Here is a 22060-nt window from a genome sequence, read left to right as displayed (position 1 = left end):
ATTCAATTTTATACAGATATATTAGAATCCGAATATATATGACCTGCCAATACAACTGGTCAGATCTTCATGTAGTAGAGGCAATTGAAGGTAGACGTAGAAGTAAACGAAACGAAATATAGATCTGTATTTTAATCGTTATAGCAGCATGTTACACCATGTCCAGAAGGTGGTGTTATAACAATCAGCTGTTTATTTATTGATAAGGAATTGTCAATAGTATATCCATGTCTTCAGTTAATCTACTTACACCATCAATAAATAATAAATATGTCAGCTTGCAAAGAAATAGATTGATTTGTGTATATATTTTAAATGTATTATTATTGATATACATTCCTATACAACTGCCACATCACAACATCAATGTTGATTTAAATTGACCTGTAAGCCGTGTTTGCAATGTCGAAGACTGGATGATATTCAGTTAAAGACTTACCTTCTTGAAACCAAATGTTTTGAAGTTGACTTGGAGCTTCGTAAAACCAGATTTTCATATGTTATTTTTTTTTTCTCAGAAATATTACTACCGAAAACAATAATTTTCTGCTTATTTTGCGGTCACCTACTGATTGTCATACTTTCAAGAATACTGTTTTTGATTAAAACATGTCTTGTAACCGGGTTTAATATTATAATATTTTACGACACTATATTGTCTATCAGTTGCATGGGTCACTTGATTTGCTTTGATACAGTCACTTGACCGGCGTACGCCGTGGTAGAAACTGGCTCGCATATCGGGGAAACAAATCAAGCAGCAGGCCCCTTAAAACAAGATACCCATAACAAAGAAGTCAAAATATAATATGTAGAGCTGCCCCCCCCCTCCTCCTTTCCGAAAAAAAGATACATCAATATTTATAGCGATATGATACAGTATGAGATTTCCGCAATTCATATCACAATTTATTGGATGGTCACCTAACTAACCTCAGTGGTTTCCTCCCACTGCCTATGTATAGGTGAATTATTGAAATAAAGATTTCCTCCACCGCGAAAGATCTCTTACATGCAGGTGAATTGTTGAATGGAGTCAAGGCGGCTCACTTGGTTAAGAAATTGCCTAAAAAGAACCGAGATTCGCCTGTGTATTTAATCAATGGCATGCATGTAAACAAACCCCTGATACATGTATCCAATTAAATATAGGCGGAAAAGCCTCTGTCCGACAAAAATGCATGGCGAATGTACGTATTCACTGGCATGGTTAGTGCAGAAATGTAAGTTCTTTATACCTGGCCCCGTTTTCACAAATCATTCTCAGACTTACGTTAAGAATTTACTCAAAATTGTTTGCCTATTTTGACTAAAATATAGCCCTTTATAAAAATTTTATTGTTTTAATGTATCAAATACGTCAATAAGAAACTATGTGCAAAGTTTTGTGTTTCGGGATCAAAGAGATTTCTCATAATTAAACGTTGATTGAAAGTTGAGTAAATTTTTAAATAAAGCTTGAGAATGCTTTGTGAACTCGGAGGCCTAATTTCATTTCATTTCTCTTTCTTTAATATTTAACACTACTACAATAAGTTGTTATCAAACAAACCTACCAGTATGTTATCTCAAGAGTGATTTATTACATTATTAAAATTTATTTCCTTTTTTTCTAAACAAACTTGTGTAATTTAAAGGTCAGCCATGTTTAATGTGTTTAAGATATATGTACAGATGTATAAACAATGTGCTTTTTATTATTGAAATCATTCCTCACCACAAAAACAAATTTGTCAATCTCCAATATTTTGTTTTTTGCGTCTTGATTTTGAAATTTGTTATTAAAGTTTCTGAATTCCATTTCAGGATTTTGAATCCTTAAAAAAACCCCACTGTATTGTGAAAATAGAATTCCTTAATATAAAGAAATATCACTCCAGATATTATTCAATTCCATTTATTATTTACAAAGATATGATTAATTGAAAATTTAAATATATATTATAAAGAATTGTAACATGCTTAAGAGTGAATCTTGCATTTTGATTGGTCGATTAGACACTTTCGATTGGACAATAACACCCCTCTAAATTAGAAAAATCATGCGTATTAATATTATGCGTACTACTTTAATGGAGATAACCACAATGGAGACAATCAATTTTGATCTCGAACATATACAATAATCTATTACAAAGACATAAATTTTATTTTAAAAAATACTTTTAAAAAAATGAAGTAAGAATTTTATTTTTTTTTGTGTGTCTATACTCATTATACTGCTACTATAGCAACCAATAAATCTTGACACTAGTTTTTGTTAAATTAAAGAGAAAAAAACCCACACATTCAATCAACTAATTCAGTGGAAAGTACATCAAAGTCTTGGGTCCTAATGATCTCAGGACATGTCTATTGGACAAAAACATCCCTCTAAATACGAAACAGGAGGTGTTAATCTGCTAAATATTAGTCCAAATATCGTTCAATTCTGTTTATTATTTACAAAGATATGACAAATTGAAAATTTTGCAACATTCAGCATCCTCTGAGGATGATAAACCAATTGCCAGAGCCACCTATAACTGTTAGGTCAAATCTTTTGACGGGCCTCCATTTTAATCTGATTGAATCTAACCCAGGAGATTATCTACCTTTGGTATTTTGGTTTGGTTTTCTTAATTGAATCTTAGATAATCAATATGAATACAATTTAACCGTAATTGCTAGAAAGTCTATTACTTGTGTATGGTCTGACTGAAGTCCATATCATTCTGAAAGTCTATTAATTGTGTATGGTCTGAAGTCCATATCGATCTGAAAGTCTATTAATTGTGTATGGTCGGAAGTCCATATCAGTTCGAAAGACTATTAATTGTGTATGGTCTGAAGTCCATATCGGTCTGAAAGTCTATTAATTGTGTATGGTCGGAAATCCATATCGGACTGAAAGTCTATTCATTGTGTATGGTCTGAAGTCCATATCGATCTGAAAGTCTATTAATAATTGTGTATGGTCTGAAGTCCATATCGATCTGAAAATCTATTAATTGTGTATGGTCTGAACCCACATCGATCTGAAAGTCTATTGTGTATGGTCTGATGTCCATATCAATTTGAAAGTCTATCTTTGTTATTAATGTATGGTGTATACTGTATATTTGCCCTTTAGTCAAGATAGTGTACCTTTAAGTGAAATTTAATTTCCACACAGCCTCAGGGTATACATTCTTAAAATATTTTTATAAGTATAGACTTTATGCACTTTCAACGCCGATCTATAAAGATTTATCAATGCATTTAAGTCACTGAAATGGGAAAAAGAGAATTGTTCTGGGAAACGATAACCTAATACACAAGACAGATAAGTCCAATTACACTGGCCCAGGTCTGGTTCTGGAATTGATAAAATATATTTTGCACATTTACACTATCATTGCCAGAATAGCTCTCAGTACCCGGTATACTGTATGTGGTTTGGTGTGGATTTTTTCACAAAGAAAAGTTAGATCTGGCCAACTCCACACAAGTGAATGTTGGACTGGAAAAATCCTGACATTTTTCTGTCAGCCCATGTCAGAATTGGAACCTAGGATATTGTAGACAACGGTTCACAAAATTATAACTTCGAGGTCTCTAATGCAAACACAACCTGACCATTTCTCGTTATTCACTACGTTATAATAACACAATTTCTCCTGCTTTATCGTTCAGGTCACGGAAATTGATTTTTGATGCTATTTTGTCTCCATGTTTGCTCTAATCTTGTCTCGGAAGTTAATGTAGGATCGTAAATTATTGAAAATCCGGCGATATTGAATTATTTCTCAATCTATCCTTGTAGTATTATTTCAGATATTTAGAAGTTATCTGATTACATGATAAAACCACAGTCCCAATACAGCCGTAGAGGAAGAATTCCCACATGTAGTGTCAATGATTAAAGATACATTATGTAAGATTTAGATAAAGAGCTGGCCATTCTCACTATAAATTTGAAAAATAGATAATTGAAAACTTCATTCAAATTACTTTATTTTGAGCAAAATTATCAATGGTTGTAGATTTGACAAGATGTGTGCATTGATCGTAACCACTACACTGGTCATTTGAGTCTTAGCCTCGCTTCTCCATTTTTAGATTAAACATTAAATGGCCAAACCGTTCTAATCTACTTAAAAATAGAGCCATCCTATGACATCGATAGTTGATTATGACCATGTCATGTTAATATATGTCTAATTAATAATTTAATTTAGATAACATTTTCAGGCCCAAAGAAAGACCTGCAATTGGCACAAATTTTTCGGCATAGCCTTGGTCATCATTTATTGTTACTTATGTCGGTATGATAAAAAAACATAGCTCGATTATCCATTTTTGGATTTAATCATCAATGAGCGTTGAGCAGCAGATCTAATTCAAATCCAGTGAAAATTTGACGCATAAGATGGCATCGAGAGTTGATTAAGGTCTTTTCATGTTAGGAGGGGGAGGGGGTGGATGGCCGAATGGTTAACACTTGCATGCTGCATCATAAGGTCTGTCATTGAGTCAACTGGCGTGGTTTCGATTCCCCAGTTGTACGTGACAAGGATAGGGTCGTCTGTCCAACCTCGTGGGTTTTCTCCGGATCCTCCGGTTTTCCCCCACTGCTAAAGACACTTAGTACAAGCGAATTATTGAAATAAAATTGAAACATATGTTAGTCCCGAAATGACCGAGTTTCTGTTGCGTGGATGTTAAACTCTCTCTCTTTCTCTTTTTTCATGTTAATAAGTCTAATTAATAGTTTATATAACATTCCAGGCCTAAAGAAAGACCTGCAATAGGCAGATTTAGCTCAATCTTGCATAATGTATGTTTAACTGGCACATCCTATATTTAAAGTGATAGTTGAATTTGTTTTTAAGTCACCTGTTTAAAATATGTTAAAGCCTTAAAACACAGTACAACATGTAACTTATTAATGGTTCATCCTATTAATCTGATAATTCACTAAATTGTCAGTTGAGAAATTGGCAAATATATAATTTTCAATTCCATGACGAGCGGTGTTATTGTTAGAACCAATTGAGGTGTGCAGATTGTTTTGGTCGACAACCAGGCATCGTGATCTTTATCTGTTTGACCACAAAACTTGACAATCAAGACAAATCCTGCGAATTCCCCGCAGACATTATGTAGACTTCGATTACCAGTGAAAAGAAATGATAAAATTTCCAAGTGCCATGGGTGAATAGAAATTATTTCACATTTCATTTAATCAGAATAATTCCTATGATTGTATACATACAGTGATTAGTTTAAATAGTTAATAGATTAATCTGTATTCAGTGAGTACTATTATAACAGTTTAAAATCAACTCAGTTTAGTACAGGCAAGCAAATTATTGAAAATAAGATTTACCATGTTTTTGTCCCATAATAACCCTGTTAAGTGTGTAGGAAACCTCATTGGCTAAAAATGATTCTGCTCCATGTTTACAATGATACATTGAATTGAAATTTATCTGATCTCTGTTGCTCACTGTGTAATGTGCCTGTCACCATTTTGTTGTGGGTGAAAGAAATTAAAAGGCTTATTTTAAATCTTATTGAATGCATACTGGGAGTTTATCTAAGGTGGATTTTGTTTTCTTAATTGAATCATCAATCTGAGCACATATTTAGCCCGTTCCTGAAGCAATGACTGCAAGATTAACAACATCTATCCGTTCCTAGATTACTTTACAATTCCTGAACTTATAACTACGTTATCTGCAGAAACTTGAACAGTAGCATCCAATCAGAGGTTGTGACATAGCGACCTCCACGAAAATCTTGACATTGAACAAAACTTGAACTTTTCAATTCAATTATCACAGGTAGACATTTTAGCTTGAAAGTGTGAGACTTGGTATTCGCGATGATCAAGGAATCTGATAGGCTCCCAAGGTGTGTGAATACCCAATCAAAATTAGTGCTGAAATATGCAGGGTATTGCATGATGGCAATATATCAAGCCTTCTATTGAAGATGATATTAGCCTGGTTTAAGCAATGAGAAATTTGATATTTTAGCCAATGACACAATATTGGAATAATAACTCATTCATTACTGTATAGTTATAGTTTGTGGTACCTGTTAAAACTATCATATTTGATGTGTGTATGTCTCATATTTCACATGTATCATTCCATGTCACACTACTCCTGGAAAGGTCCACTTGATTGACTTGTTAAATATTGAATAAATGACATTGATAGATTAATGTAAATAATTGGGCAGACAGTTATAAATACACAACCACACACAGAAAACATGTACAAGATTCATTATCGTGATTAAACATTAATGATGGGATCTTTTCATTTGATTAAAGAAATTCTAATTGGAATTACCAGTTTAAAAATCTAATACCATTTTAGATGTCAGGATGACATTTAATATTGATACCATACCCTATTAATGTTCCACATAACACTTTAAAACATTAAGATTATACCCCATGAAAGTCCCAGGATACCCCTTATATGGAAAATAGACCCTGTGAACATCCCATGACACCTTCTTCAATATCATGTGACAAACAGGCCTATTGTACTGCCAAAGTTATGGTCCTTGATCACTTTGAAAAATATTATAAATTATACATCATTTTACAATCCCAGGATATCCCCTTTAAAATCCCAGGATATAATATAACCCATTTAAAGTCCCCGGACACCAGTTATTTGAAGTGACATTTTCTTGATATTCCTGGTGAACTGGGACTTCAAATAATGGGGCTCTATCTCTTTAAAGACATCAGTCATGCATGTTTGAATCTACCTCATTTAGGGGAATTGATTGAGTAGCACAATTCTGTAATAGCCGTGTTTGGGAAACCCCCATTGATGGACAGAGCTAGTGGATCTGTATTGATCTCCTATCAACCGCATATAAACATACACATATACACTGCGGACCGACGTCAAGTCTTTAGTCTCGTTTGGATGTAGATCTATAATAGTGATGATTTATTACATCTCTGTGTGTCTGGAAGTTATCACAGAGTTGAGTTTCACTCGTAATCAACCAGTGTGTTTTCTAGTCAATATAAGCACTGTTCTTTAATAGTTTTCTTTTTGATTTGACTTAGTGAAAGATTGAAGCCTGTGAACAAGTGCTGAATGGTAGATTGTTGGAATTTACGTTCCAGAACACCAGAGTTGTGATTTCTTAGGAATTCAACAGAATATAAATTTTTACTGGTCAGTCGAAATAATTGTTTTTTTTAAAAGGCTTTTAGCACTTTATAGTTATTGGGTAGAGGCAAGGCATCTCTCACAGACAATATCAGACACAGATTTAGTCTTTGTCAGACAGAATTCGTCTGTTGCCAGGCATTTGTCTATTTTCTGTGTTGTGTATTGATATATTTAGTATATATCTTGCACAAAGCCAAGGAGTGTCAGGTAACATGTATACAGTTCGATGACATTTATTTATTTCCAAATCTGGTTGCTGAGTATAAAAAATAGTATTTTTACAATTGGCATTTGAATAGTTTTTCTAAGAAAATGGGCATGTTTTTTGTATGGGTGGGGGTGGAGGTTGGTGGTGGGGGGGGGAGGATTTGTTGTTAGATTTCAATTAAATCAATCTTTTATTCATCTATAATCATCTGGTAAACTGGACTACAATTAACTCAATATTATGCATAGCCTTCGACATTGCAAACACAACTTATTGGTCAATTTAAATCAACATTGATGTTATCTTACCGTGAAAAGATGGGCTTCTGATATCCAATATTTAAGACAAAAGAAAATTTTAAAATTGGCACACGAATCGCATGCCAGAATGCTTTCGAGCGCCATTTGTAATGGAGCAACTTGATGAATGAGGCTAAACACATCCCACAGGAGAACACCACCTGTGTAGACTGGAAAAACCAGATGCCAAAGACTGCCCTTCAGTTTGGACTCTTCGCATATTTCACCAAACCTAACTAATTAGAAATTGCAGTAAAAACAGAAACGATTGAATGTAAATCTCTGTTTATATACATTCATATTACATTATTATATGTGTTGCGAGTTGCGACCCATATGCAAAGTTTTCTTTTAATCCAAGAAAGTCAATGGTTTATAAATAGACCAGATTGTGCTGTTATATTCCAATATAATGTAGTATTCTTCTATAGATCGGTGCACAATAAAGAACGAAAACTACAGTTAATTTAACTATCTGGTAATATTCTGAAGATTTCCAAACTAGAAACTTAAGTCTTCCTTGACTAACAATTGTCATTAATTGAGCAATGGCTGCTATTGATTTACCAGAATAAACGCTGCTATTAAGTACATATCAAATCTTGTTTGCTTTTCCACCCAATAATTCGCATCTCAATATGAACTAAAAGAACAATTTTTTACTTGAAATTCTGTCAGACTTTTTCCAAAATTGAATCCAAATTATCACTCTTATTATTGTTAATTATTAATGTTCTATCTCATGACGTCAACTGGCATACTATCAGAACACAGCCCCCGTCAAGACTGGTCGCATCTTTCTTGTTAATCGTTGTTTTTTGTTTTTCGCTTGATTTGATTGAAGATTGAAGCTTGTATAATTACAGACTCTGGACTGTACATCGCTGCGCCCGGATCCATTCACATGATTCAATGTTTTATATTTATTGCTTTCAATGTCTGTGTAGTTTGTTTCTTGTCCGCATATATGTGTCTTTTAGTTACATATGTACTGACAGTTCTCACTATAATAGTTCAAAAATAGATAATGACAAGGGAATATGTTGAAAATATCAGTCAAATTACTTGACTCTAGGCCTATCGGCGAATCAATTACAGTCTAGCTTCAATTGTCATTGCTAACGTTTTTACGATAATAAACAAAGTCTTGGTTATCCATTTTTATGGTAACCGCAAAACGTATTGAAATCTACTAATATCAGAGCCATCCGATTGCATCGTGAATTGATTATGGCCTGGATAAGTTAATTAATGTCTAATGGATAATTTATATAACATTTAAGGCCTAAAGAAACACCTGGAATAGGGAGATTTAGCTCTTTGAGTGATGCCTGTTTAAATGATGATAAATGATTCCCAGATTGATTATTTGATAGAAATAGATATATAAATCTATTTATGTCTGCTCTCTCCGTCGGCATTATCATCATCGTCATTTGATCCAGCAGCTACACAGATCTATCCGTCTGTTCAGTCTCTGCTTTAAGGGAGAGTTGCCTTTCTCCCTTCCCCTTCCTTATTGAATAGAAATAGAAAATATTTTAAAGAATGACTACGAGTACGGACCATTTTTTTTTATATTTTAACCAATCCCTAAGTTCTGACGTAGAATGATGCAAATATTAGCCAATAAAATGCAGTATAAATTGACAAGGTTTTACATGTGTTTATGCTAGAGTATTAAACAAAATCATTTTGAGTCAAATTTAATAAGAAGAAAATAGTTATGACTTGATCTTCCTAAATTATTATTATATAACTGACTGATTTAATCATATTTTGACTTAAAGATACATTCCCAGGTACAAACTGGGTGATTTGATGATATATTTGGACTAAGAACATATTCAAACTAATTAATTTATCATAATTCTGCTTCATCCTTCTCAAACCATTGCAATTGTCGGGGAATACCCTGGCTATAAAAAATCAATCAAAAGAGGTCATGTTTGTGTCACATGACTTACCTCTCTCGGTACCTTGCAACGCAAGTGAAGTCGGAGGAGAATTCATTGCATACACAGGACGATGTTGTCTTTAATCCCTGACTATTTATTACATATATATCGAAGCCTAATTAAATTTTCGGATTATCCACTGCCGTCCGCATCTTTTTCCGTGATTTTTATCTAAGAAAGTGTTGTATGTCTAATTCTTCGTAAAGTATGTCAAGCGCTCACTCTCCATGTGCAACCTTCGACGTCACGCGTGCCAACACTCCTAATCGTCGGGCTGTCGATTAGGGAAACCCGTACATTTTTGTCCTGTATGCGCTCCATGGGTGTTTTTCAGGGAATCCAGTATTTTTCTAGTAAAATTGGATATTTCTACTTTCCATGTATACCAAAATTGCCATACTTTTATTGGAAATAACCACCCGATAAATACTTTTCTGGGAACATAGCTTTAATAATACAATTAATAATCAAAGTTGTTTTGATTCTGTATGATCTGAAACTTTATCTTTAAAACTTTATTGTGAAATATTATAAAGAAATCCGAGTTAAGAATCTTGTTATGATGTCTGTATCTAAAAGGTTAAATATCGATATGTGCCACAAGGGTGAATGTTAATCAGATTAAATAAACTCCTGTAAATGTCAATCGCATTGTTTACAGAGTTAATTAAAAAGATTAAAAACTGGAAGCATCAGTGTCTTGTTAAAATTGAAAGTCAGCTTCATTAGTTATGATTAAAAGAAACATTGGAGTAGGCTGTAATAGTAGTAGGCTGTAGCACCGCTGTCGGCGCAAAATGTACCTCAAAGCATACTGTATGGTGTATGCCTGTCTTCATTAGCTCGGATGGAATAGGAAAGTACAATGGTAACCTCCATTTCACTTCATTTTATTTTATAAGGAATTTAATGGGGAAGTCCTAGATTTGACAGGGTTTATACCCATTTAAACGAAATTAAAGGAGGCTTACTGTTGGGCACCAACTGAGCTACGATCTGCTCTTATTGAGATTTCTGTGTAAGGAGATTTTTGCATGTTTTCAGTGGTGTAAGCAGGACTTGGTTTTTCATCTGTCCTGTGCCACTTACAAGGCAGAACCAGGCTGGAAAATTTTACGGCACCTTTTTGAACCAACACCCATATCACTAACCCACTGTTGCTTTTACCCGTAAAAGAACATTTGTTTAAGCAAACAAGTTAAACACTACAATATGAATATATAGCCTAAATAGACTGTCTGGAAATTTCAGCTCAAAATATTGATCCATTCAGAATTGATTGCTAAATTTGCTTAACGGGATTACCTAACTCATTTCAGGAATTCCACAGTGACTAGATAATCGTGACAATCACGGAAGCAACGACCACGATTTTTACAATATCAAGCCTTTGCTACATTAGTCTGAAATTCCCAAACTTATGGGTATGTTATCGCCCTTTACCGCTGATATGTGAACAATAGCATTGTCCAATCAGTGATTGCGACACAAACACACTCAAATCAAATATGGTGACCTCCACGGGAACCTTGACATTGAGTGAACTTTGAACTTTGCAACTTGATTATCGCAGGTAGATATTTTAGCTGTAAAGCGTGAGACCTGTATTTGTGATGATATTTTCTGTCGAGGAATCTAAGAGGCCCCCAGCTGATTCAGTAGCCAATTCAAATTAGTGACGAATTATGCAGGGTATTACGTGAAGGATTTTCTAAGATGTGGGGTCACGGTGGCTAAGTGGGTAAGACACAGACTCGCTAGCCTAGAGGTCGGGTGTTCGATCCCTGCATTGACTGAGAAAGTTCATCCAGATTTTCAGGCGTGGTTCCCCCTTGTCAGTGATGCAGGAAGGAGGGCCTGGCAATTACCACTGTCCAGTGGTTCGGATGGGATGGAAAAACAAAGTACTGTGTACACATTGGCATGCATGTAAAAGATCCCTTGACAGTTGGAATTCAAAATAATAGTAGGCCGTAGTGCCGCTGTCCGGGCAAAATTTCCCACATAGTACACTGTATTGCATATGCCCGTCTTCATTAGCCCAGTTCTGAGCAGAACAGTAGGACGTTAAACCCCATTTCATTTCATTTACGAAGATGTACTGAGTTAAAGTGAGATCAAGCCTTCTATTGGAGATGCTAAAACATATGCCGGTATGTAGATATGACCATCCAGGCACCTTGGGACTAGCGTGGAATTCAGGTATGAAAAAGCTTTGTATTTCCGTGAAAAAGTTCTGTGACAAAATTAATTACATTTACTTTCATTGTGAGAATGAAAATATCCCTTTAATTAGAAACAAAAACAAAACAAACAGCAACTAGATTAAATTTAAAGTGATAATCTAGTTTCAGACTTGATGATAATAACACAAGTTTATAGATTTACTATACTTGTTGGTTTATTACATGCAACGTTTCAATACTCTTACAGGTATCTTTATCAAGCAATGGGGGGGTTGGATGGCCGAATGGTTAGCACGTGCGCGCTGTATCATAAGACCTGTCATTGAGTCAACTGGTGTGGTTTCGAATCCCCGTTTATACGTGACAAGGAGTAGGGTCACCTGTCCAACCGCGTGGGCTTTCTCCGGGTCCCTGGTATCCTCCCTATGCTTAAGACCCCTACGCGCAAGCGAATTATTGAAATAAAATTGAACCATATGTTAGTCCCGAAATGACCTAGTTTGTGTCGAGTGGACGTTAAATCCCATTTCTCTCTCTTATCAAACAATGTTACATTGCAGTGTGGTTGATTTACAATTATGGGTACTAGTCAACTTTCAGACTGTTATACAGTGCAGTGAAGTTGTATAAAAATCGTGGGTAATCAAGTTTCAAGCTGTTATGAGTTGGTATAAAAGTCGCGGGAAACCAATCAATAGCCGTCTGTTTTTGTAAAAGTATAAAATTCAAACTGCGCTTGTTGTACAACATACTGAACTGAATGCCCTTGAGCCAATTGTCGCAGAAAGTTTTTTTTTACTTGATTGAATACAGCGTGAATCATTTACTGTAGTTGTCAAACATCAAGTGATTCTCTCGTACAGATATTTTCTATGTCCAACATCAAGTCATTCTCTCCTGCAGATATTTTCTAGATTTGTGTGATTGATCAACTGTATGTAACAATTTCTGTTTGAATTAGATTTGATTGCCTAGTTGGTGAGGAGAAATATTTCTATATCTGTTTGAATCAACAATTTATTGCCCAGTTGGTGTGCAGAGAAACCATTTGTCAACATAAGTGTTGAGTGTATGCAGATAAAAGTCTGAATTGAAAAAAGATGATGAGCATAGGCATATGCCATGTAATGTACATAATCAGCATGTACACACGCTTTTGGTTTTTATCTCATCCAAATGACCAGACACTGGAAATTCCTGAGGTGCTTTCTCGAGAAACATGGAGATGGGTCCCAGGATTTTCTGGTTTGTGAACTGGTCTAAAAATTGTGCCAGTTCGAATAGACCTGAAGACAAATATTTGTACATTTGTCGTTGCACCAGGTCCACTGAGAGGTGTGAGGGTCTGAGGCCACCTAGATACACCTAGGTCATCAATGTCATTGTTCCATACTTAGAGGGTGAGTGGAAACTCGGGTACACCTAGGTGGTCTGTGTCATGCTTCCATCCGGAGAAGGTGGCATGGGGGGGGGGAAACCGGTTACACCTAGCTTGTCTGTCATAGTTCTATACTGAGAGGTTGGGGGCAACCCGAATACATGTAGATGGCCTGTTTAATGGTTCCATACTAAGAGGGTGGGGGGCAACCTGGGTACACCTAAGGGCGTCAGTGTCATGGTTCCATACTGAGTGAGAGGGTGTGGGAAACCTGGGTACAACTAAATGGTCAGTGTTATTGTGATACATGTTTTTCCCTTGATGTAAGAAATCACAAACTGTAAATTAAAAAAGTTAATTCTAAAAATTACATGATATTTATTAGAAGGGCCTGAGGTGGCTTTTTGCACCTTGTGCCACGTCCGCTTTCGACAGCCCTGGTGATCACAATTCCATGTCTGCTTTCTTCGGCCCTGGTGATCACAATTCTAAGTGATTTATGTTGTACTTTATATTGAATGATCTTCATGAAGTGTATTGATGCGTCTACTCATTTACTTTACTTCAAGTTGGGTGGATATCAAATGATAGCTTGTCAAATTTGTAACTCATCCATAATGATAGTTTAGAAGACTTCAGATCTTGGGACTTAAGCTTTTCTGATATCGGTGAACCAATCACAAATAATTCCATAAAAAAATCTGAAACTTTGACAGCTGGTGGAATTAGCAGTGGAAGAAAACCGGAGGACCCAGAGAAAACACACAAGGGTGGACAGGCGATCCAACTTCTTGTCACATACAAGCAGGGGAATTGAAACCAAGCCACTTAACTCAATGACAGAGCTTGTAATTTCACGTGCACACGTCAAACCAATAGCCCCGCCCCCCGTTGAGATTTAACATCCTACTTTTCTGCACCAAACAGGCTAAAGTAGACGAGCATGAGGGAAATTTTGCCCAAACAGTGGAATTCTTGTCTACTCTTTGTCAAATTCCAACTGCCAAGGATTCTTTTATGTGCACCAATGCTGCCAACGTGTGCTTGGGATCTCCATTTTTCGTACCATCTGAATGCTCGATTAAAAGAACTTTCTCTGTCAACACTGGGATCGAACCTGAGTAGCGAGCCAGTGTTGTACTCCGATCACATACACACATTGGCACACACGTAAAAAATCCCTTAGCAGTTGGAATGTGATATAAGAGTAGGCTGCAGTGCAGCTGTCTGGGCAAAATGTCCCTCATAGCAAACTATATGGTGTATGCCCATCTTCATTAGTCCATTTGGTGCAGAACAATAGGATGTTAAACTCCATTTCATTTAACGTATACACAGGTGGACCTCAGTTTTTCACCCCATCTGAGGAACTAGAACCAATTACATTTTACTTATCAGCCTTGCAAACACCACACCTGACCAATGAAGGCAGGCTTGATAAATCCCATGAATAAAAATTAATTTATAGCTGATCTCCGAAGGGTTCTAACAACCAATTAACATCCAGCATGGTATAGATTAGAGTAAATGTTTTTTCCATTAACAGCCACGTCCTCACTTGACTCTTTATTGTAATTTGTTTGAAGCCTTGAAAGAGGCTATAACATCCTTTCTGTGTTAATGATAATTAAAGAGATAAGAGCCTTTGATATCAACCTGTAGGGAAGTAATAGATCATTCAAACTGCTACTGATTTTTAACTCCCTGCATATTGACATATATTATTTCCGTAGGAGAAATATCCTCTAACTGTAAACTTATCTCCTTGCGTCTTGACATTGATTATTTTGGTAGAAGATAATGTCCGTGCCAACACAACTCTTAATATTTAACTTCATACCTCTTGAGATATATCAGGAGAAATGTCGCTGTAAACTTAACTCAACTCTTTATATTTAACTCCATATACATCTTGAGATATATTATATCGGTAGGAGAAATGTCTCTGTAAACTTAGCTCAACTCTTTATATTTAACTCCCTGCATCTTGACAGTTTAATCTCACACTGATCAGCAGTAAATATTCGCTAGGCCGCTACAATCACTGATAAGGATGACATCGATGCGACTTAATGAGTCCCAAATATTAACTTTTTTCTTCCGTCAAATTAAATTCTAAAACATTTTTTTCATTTATTAGAAAAATAAATAAAAACGTTTGAATTATTTGTAGGTAAAAATCATTTCCTTTTTAGTGTAAATGGGTATTAAAATAAGTAAAATTCACCATTTAACCCCAATCAGTAACGTCTTATTTAAACAATGCACGCGCTATTGAACCAATGATTGATGCCGCGTGATGTGACGTCACGTGTCGAAACAGTCATCTGTTACAGAGATATTAGAAGATCTCTGCGAAACAGATTGGCATTATATTGGTAGGAGAAATATCGGGAGTAAACCTAATTCGACTAATATTTAACTCCCTGCATGTATTTTATTGTAGGAGAAATGTCCCTGTAAACTCATCTTGATGTGTATTATCTTGATGAGAGAAGTGTCAAAGTATACTCAACTCAATTAACAATTGACTCCATATACATCTTGACATTTATTATCTGAACTGGGTGAAGTGTAGGTGTAAACTGAACTCTGGTGTTCAATTCTCTGTATCCATGGCATGTATATTGGTAGAAGAAATATCCCTGTCAACTCCATGGTCTAAAGGATATGCCTAATCATTCTGCTAGTACTTCGTTCATCTTGTGACATGCATCATGCATGCATGAGGCAAGATTATGTTTAATCAATCTACTAGAGTTTGACAAGTGTCATTTATAATACAATATGCTAGCCGCGGTTTTTCATATCTTGGAAGATGATATTTAGCTTTCTGATAGTACTGGATCGTGTGTCATCAGCATGTTTCTTGGAAAAGGTTTAATAGAAACAGGATTTAAAGGCAATAAACATCTTTTATTTTGGTCAAAATAACATTCATGTATTGAATTGAGTTATTTTGGTTAATAATGGGACACACACAGTCTACATGGATGGCCGAATGGTTAACTCATGCATTTTAGATCAGAAGGTCTGTCATTGAGTCAGGGGGTTGGATTGCTGATTGGTTAACACATGCACTTTAGATCATGGGGTCTTGTCATTTGAGTCCATTGGTGTGATTTTGATTCCCTGCTTGTATGTGACATGAAGTAGGGGGAGCCTGTCCATCCTCGTTGGTTTTTTCCAGGTCCTCCAGTTTCCACCCAGTGCTAAAGATATACGCCCAAGTGAATTATTAAAATAAAACTGAATCATATGTTAGTCCCGAAATGACCATGTTTGTGTCAAGTGGAAATTAAACCCCATTTCTCTTTCTCTCTTTCCGTTTACAGCAGGATGCGTTTGAATATAGAAGATTGTTATAGGATATAGAAAAAGATTGTTAGAATAATAGCAATAGAAACTTTATTCAATAACTTGTACAAATACGATCATTTGACTTGTAAACAGTTTATAATACACGCGATATTTACAGTGATATAATAACACACGAGCAGATTCAATAAAAAGCTGACTTTAACGTGATAAATCACGATATCTGACCTTAATGGATAATCCCCAGGGATTAAACAATATCCCATGAAGCTCTATTCTCTTTAAGCTTCTTTCATGCGATGTCGTTGTGTGAACTGGTGATTTCATTGCATGAACTCTTGTTAGAAGTGGAGAAGTCATGTGGATAGGGATTTCTTTCATCTAGAGATTATAGTGGATTAGATGGGAGGGGGACTTATTTGATAAAGACAGATTTCATACCACAAGGAGCAGGGTCATCTTCTTCACCTCTTCTTTCTTCCTCCCAAACTTTCCTCCCACTTCTAAAGATTTATTAAAAGAAAAATGTACAATATGTTAGTCCCAACATGATTTATTTTTAGTTGACTGAAGATTAAACTCTCTCTCCCCCCCCCCCCTCTCTCTCTCTCTCTCTCTCTCTTTTATTTCAAGAACTAGTTGAAAAAAAAGAAGAAATTCAATATCTTGGAAGTCACCTATAGTAAGCTGAAACCGTTTTTAGGTTTCCAATTTTATTTCTTTGAATTTTCTTGACAATCACGCCTTTAAAGAGAATGAAAAATGGCTTCCCTTGTAACCTGGAATAATATACCTTATAAAGTAGTCTGTAAAAGACATTAAAAGCGTGATATACACAGATTTATTATTATACAGACACCTCGTAATCTCCTTGATTTGAACGATGTTACACATTCTGTCATGCAAATAACCTGTACATCATTTTATGCAGCGGTAATCTTAAGACATGTTAATGAGTCCTGTTTGTCCAGTCTTAAAGTGTCTATTGACTGTGTGTAACTGGTTAATAATTCTACCAGTTATGTAAATTATTACGAGATGAAGAAGTTTGTATCATTGTTACAATGTAGAGTTGTTATTTAAGGGTGTGTCTGTGCAGTGTAATCTTAAGACATGTTAATGAGTCCTGTTTGTCCAGTCTTAAAGTGTCTATTAACTGTATGTAACTGGTTAATAATTCTACCGATTATGTAAATTATAATGAGATGAAGAAGTTTGTATTAATGTTACAATGTTGAGTTGTTATTTAAGAGCGTGTCTGTTGTTGGTCATTCCGTCCTAACTTTTACAAATATATCGGTCATTGTAAAATGATCATGATCGATCAAGATGTATCAGGTGTGAAGAAGACTATGTGGGAATTGAAATCAGATTTGCTTCTAGACAACTTGACAGACATAAAATAGATTTATATAATATGTATTCAAATTGTTTTTCTGTGGCCATCAATTATGTAAAAAGGACACAAGGAAGGAGGAAAAATTCAATAACTATACAAGTACAACTCCAGAATTTAATTTTTTTAAACCGGCTGATCTTTATTTGTATTTTTCACACAATGTCATTTTCACGTCTTAATCCAACCTAATACTTACTCAGATTGATTATTTAAAGATACATTATGGGACATTAGATAAAGAAAACTAGATAATGTAAAGGGAATTTGCTGAAAATTTCAGTCAAATTGATCCACTCTGAACCAAGATTTTAGCGATTGAATTTTTGGCCTAGCCTTGATCATCATTACTAAAGTCAGTATGATAAAAAAATAGTCTCGATTATCCATTTCATGATTAAATCATGAATGGAAGTCGAACAGCAAATCCGAACCTAATCCAATAAATATCGCAGGCTAGCGATGACATTGAGAGTTGAATATGGTCTGGATAAGTTAATTAATGTCTAATTAATAATTTAGATAACATTTCAGGCCTAAAGAAAGACCTGCAATAGGCAGATTTAGCTCTTAACATTTGATTAAAAAAAAAAGAAGAAATATGAACAGTAGATTATCTTGCAGTATGGATTTCATTGGATTAAAGGGAGTTCCATCAGGTCTCCCCTGTCGGTCGCAATTTGTGATAAAAATCTGAAAGTGGCAATTAAAATTTGATTTTGGCAATAATGTTTTGGGATATTGGCGATTCTTTTTGGGAACTGGTGGATAAAAATCTTAAAATTGTTATATCCTAGATTGACCGTTACATCGAGTGTCAATCACAATCACATGGTGGCATACTATAAATTAATCAACTTGCTAAGTATCCAGATCATGTGGATAAAGTAACCAATTGTCTCAGACTATTGATTAGTTGATTAATAATTGCCAATGATATATATAAAACAGTGAACCCAGGGTAGTTTGTGACATCCCAGAAGAAACCCTGCTGTCAGTGCAAAATTCTCTAACATTGCAGAAATACCAACAGAAATGGCTATGTGTTAGTCTCAAAATGATGGCAGTATTATGATGACGAGACTTGAAACTCTCTTCCTTTCCAATTCCAGCTTTTCTATGTTCCATTTATTTTAAAATTCGGCGGAGAGGGGGGTTTGTCATTGAGTCGAGTGGCTTTGTTTCAAGGAGTGAGGTTGTCTCTTCAACCTTGTGAGTTTTTTCCGGGTCCACAGGTTTCCTTCAACTGCCAAAGATCCCTGTGCGCAATCGAATTATTGAAACAAAATTAAACGATATGTTATTCCAGTGAACACTCTCTCTCATTCTCTATTGATACATTGCTACAAGAAAGTTAAACGCCATTCGATACATAAATTCTATCGCCATCAACGACTTGTTCAAACCAATCAAAATCCTCTAACTAAATTGTTCCACCACAAAAATCCAACCTTGTGGAGTTTCTCAAGGCTCTCAGGTTTCCTCCCACTTCTAAATACCCCTACGCACAAGCGAATTATTGAAATAAAATTGGGCCGAATGTTAGTCCCGAAATGACCTAGTTTGTGTTGAGTGGACGTTAAATCCCATTTCTCTCGATCTCCACCACCGAAATGACCTAGCTTGTGTCGAATGGACGCTACAACCCACCCCACCTATCTCTCCCACTCCCCTATATACTTTCATCAATAGACTAAATCCAGTTGATGTTGTGATATGAAGATATTTTCTGTGGACTAAATGATATTGATTTTAAAACCTGTCTGACAGCTATACATTTCCTCATAGTTACACACAATACTCCAGTCTCCCTACAAACATAATACATCAAAACCTACTTTCATTTTATTATAAAGGGACTGCAGTTATTGGAAAACAATGGTATACTCAGATTTTATTATAAAGGGGCACTAATGGAATACTCATATTTTATTCAAGTAGTTAGCAGGAGATTTATTAATGGAATATATTCATCATCATCATAGTGTCTGTATCATCGTCATGCAAACCTATTAAGATTGAAGCACTTGCCTGAAATATGAAAAATGTTCTCCCAAATGTCAGAGCACATCTACTCTAAGTATTGTATAAAGTTAATAATTCCAAATTTGTTGGTCTAGAAAAAAATGGGTAGCTTCTTAGGTTTGTCTTTGACTCTAGTGATCGGCTTTGATCCTAGCCCTATAAGTGATAATGTCTTTCCTCTCACTGCTAATTTAATTATGGAACTAAAAGATAGACCATATGTTGGTCCACCCCCTCTCTCTCTCTCTCTCTCTCTTAAATGTTTTTGATTTTCGTGGTGGTCCTGTAATGGACCTTGCACCTGAAAGTTTAGCTATCATATTAGATAGCCAGGAGTAGTTCCTAGATTCATCTGGCTATTTTTACTTTTTATGGTTTCTGTTGAATTTGTCTGTTGACACAAAAGATAATGAATCTGCAGCAATTTTCTGGTGAAAGGACATGTTTATTTTTCTCTGGGTATTTCAGAGTTGGTCTGGTGGCAGATAATGAGACAGAAATTGATTTCATGCATGTGATGAAAGAAACCCTGCGTTGCGTGGGTGATGATTCAGGTTGCTATTTAAAAAGTTTTGAATAATAAATGTATTTTATTTATTCTGTACACACTTTCTCGTGGTCTAAACTCACTTTAAAGTTACAATTTCATATTTTTAAGTTATATTTTTAAAATGTATTAAAATAAAGCCCTAAAATAGATGTTATCTTTAAACAGTCCTACTTTATTAAAGATTATTCCTATAATTCACTATTGCCAGTTGAGAAATTGGCAAAAATTGGCAAGTGAATTATAGAAATAAAATTGAACCATATGTTAGTCCCGCAAATGACCTAGTATGTGTTGAGTGGAAGTTAAACCCCATCTTTCTCTATCTATTGAAGATAAGCATTAGTTTTCTGCACCAACATTTACATGACTATTGCTCAGACAACCTACTGTTAGTAGATCTTTATTAACATTCTGCCAATGATATTCATAGGACAGTGTTCGGGTTTTTTTCCAAGTTGTTCTACCAGACACTTTTCTTTGTCAAGATGTCCGTCTTGCATCACTGACAAGGGAGAAAACCTGGCTAGAAAATCACAAAGAACTTTCTCAAGCAACACTGGGATTGAACCTGGGACCTCTTGAGGAATACTCACAGGGCCATACATAGTTGCTCTACGTTCCTGAAGGCAATTGCTGCAAGTATTAAAACATCTAGCCGTTGCTACATTAGCCCAAAATTCCTGAACTGGTAGGTATATTATCTCCCTTTATGGCAGACACGTGAACAATAGCATTGTCCAATCAGACTTAAATCAAACATGGCGACCTCCAAGGAAATCTTGACATTGAGTGAACTTTGATTATCACAGACATTTTAGCTGGGAAGGTGCAATGATGTTTTCTACTGCAGAATCTGAGTAGTCCCCAGCTGAAGTCAGCAGCCAATCCAAATTAGTGATGAAATATTGCTGGGTATTAGGTGAAGGACTAGATAAGATGTACGGAGTAAGCAAGATGAAGCCTTCTATTGAAGATGCATGGGCTCCTAATACAGCTTTAAAAGAGGAATCCCAGATTTTTTTTCACTGTAGAAATTGGTTTATTCTGTTTAGAAGGTTCTTAGAACATTTTCAAGCCTTGATCACCTGCCAAATTTTAGCCTAATTTCCGCTCAATTTCTTTCTCTCGCTTCTGACAGGAATTTTTTACCAGAATCAGTTGTTCATGACAGAAAATGGAGGAAACTCACTGTCTGGTCCTGGACAGTGTCAAAGTTGTTCATTTACCATGAACTAACCTAATATCACTGTCAAATAGCTTCTAAAATTGCTTGTAAAATAAACTATACTTGAAGAATAGCATACCGGAAACATGATTTTATTAAAACTTAATACAACTAACCCCTGATAACTATATATTCCTGGCAAAAATACCCAATAGATTTTGTTTTCACTGCTGTTGTTTAAACATACATTATACATGAGTTAAATCTGTCTATTGCAGGTCTTTCTTTAGGCCCAAAATGTTAAAACTATTAATTAGACATTTATTACCATGAAAAGACCTTATTCAACTCTCGATGCCATCTTATGTGTCAGATTTTCACTGGATTTGAATCTGATTTGCTGCC

The 22060-nt window shown here is 35.4% G+C and overlaps 1 protein-coding gene across 3 annotated transcripts in view; it reads left to right on the top strand.

Moving 5' to 3' along the window:
• LOC126807858 (oxysterol-binding protein-related protein 6) overlaps positions 1-22060 on the top strand; it is an 80856-nt gene that overhangs the window by 5662 nt on the left and 53134 nt on the right. The window contains exon 2 of one of the 3 annotated variants that reach the window (XM_050532700.2): positions 7064-7175. The exons of the other annotated variants lie outside the window; for them this stretch is intronic. The gene's annotated coding sequence lies outside the window, so the exon portion shown is untranslated. The remainder of the gene's footprint in view (positions 1-7063; positions 7176-22060) is intronic. 3 annotated transcript variants of the gene reach the window in all.

This window comes from Patella vulgata, chromosome 9 (genome assembly GCF_932274485.2).
Source record: "Patella vulgata chromosome 9, xgPatVulg1.2, whole genome shotgun sequence".
Classification (NCBI taxonomy): Eukaryota; Metazoa; Mollusca; class Gastropoda; family Patellidae; genus Patella; species Patella vulgata.
The sequence above is the reverse complement of the archived record's forward strand: the minus strand, read 5'-3'. Positions and strand labels throughout refer to the sequence as shown.